Source organism: Ailuropoda melanoleuca, chromosome 2, assembly GCF_002007445.2.
Source record: "Ailuropoda melanoleuca isolate Jingjing chromosome 2, ASM200744v2, whole genome shotgun sequence".
Lineage (NCBI taxonomy): Eukaryota > Metazoa > Chordata > Mammalia > Carnivora > Ursidae > Ailuropoda > Ailuropoda melanoleuca.
This window is the reverse complement of record NC_048219.1, coordinates 122,362,950-122,364,384: the sequence shown is the minus strand read 5'-3', so window position 1 is coordinate 122,364,384 and position 1,435 is coordinate 122,362,950.

Genomic DNA, 1,435 nt, shown 5'->3' with positions numbered 1-1,435 from the left:
CCATAACGGTGGGATCACGCCCTGAGCCGAAGGCAGACGCTTAACCGCTGTGCCACCCAGGCGCCCCTGTTTAACTTTCTTCTAATTATTAGACCCATTGTTTCCAAATTGTTCTATAATATATGATGCTAAAAAACACATTTTGTGCATCCAGTGATTATAAATTTAATTTCCTTAGAAATAATTTCCTTAGAATATTAACTAATGAAATAGCTATCATGTATTGAGTTTTTACTGTGAAGTAGGCACAGTTTGATGGAGTGGAATTTCAGGGTAAAAGGCATGAACTTTATTATTGTTCTTAATATATGCTACTAAATTGCTAGAAGCAATATGAATTGATACTACAACTTGGAAATAATGTGTGACTTTACCACTTTCTCCACTGCTCTGCCAGTTTGGGGACTTATTATTGTATCAAGGTTAAACTTTTTGTAACTTTAATGACTGATGCCAGAATTCTTAAGGAGGGAACAGACTTAGCTTACGAAAATACCTTGATAAGCCACTTTATGGTGAAGAAGGAAATTCTGAATTCATGGAATGGCAGGAGCCAAGATGACCAACTGCTTTGCATTTGAAATAAACAGGAATTTGGGGGTGAGGAACAAGAAGGAAGAGAAGAGGGAGTGAGGCCAGAGTTGAATATAACATGGCAGGGGACTCAAATCCTAGCTGTGCAAATGGCTGGAGTGACTTTTGCAACAATATCTAAACTTGCATTTTTGGTTTGCTTGTGCTGTGGCCTTACAAATTCCCTGACCTCCCAAATTTGCAGTCAAGATTTTCCATATATAGATACCCACGGGAATGATTGGTTTGTGGGAAATTAAGGAAAACAGTTTCATAATTAGATCAAACGTAGTGTGAAATTAAACAGGATGCGTGAACAGGGTGGTGAGATGTTGCCTAATAGAACTAATTCAAAAATTTTAGTTGTTTAAACAGGAGGTGACAACCAAGAGAATGTACATTCCTAAGAAATTCTCTGAAGATTTTGAGAGGGCTTTGTATCTTCACAAGGCATAAATTAAGGGTTTGACTGCTATAGACTCCAGTAGACATCTGGTTTATGTTCGCTTTTCTTAACAGTGGATTCAGTTGGCACTTCCTCTGCCTCCATTTTCTGTCGCAATGACACACCTTCATGCCAGTTATGCGCCATCAGTGGGTTATCAGATACAGTGTCAAAAAAGGCTTTTGTTCATTCCTAGCATATTAAGGGAACATTCACCAGGACACTTTCTGAGCTGTCATTATTGCATTTAATCATCATTAAGAAAATGGAAAACCTAGGGCAACGTAGAGAATACTAAGGGCCTTAATGTCAAACGCTGGAGGAGATGGTCAGCAAGACCAGTAGATTATTTTTACTGAGGATATCGTAGCATATTTAGCAGAAGGAACCAGTCTTGCTATAGCCACATTGTTTCAT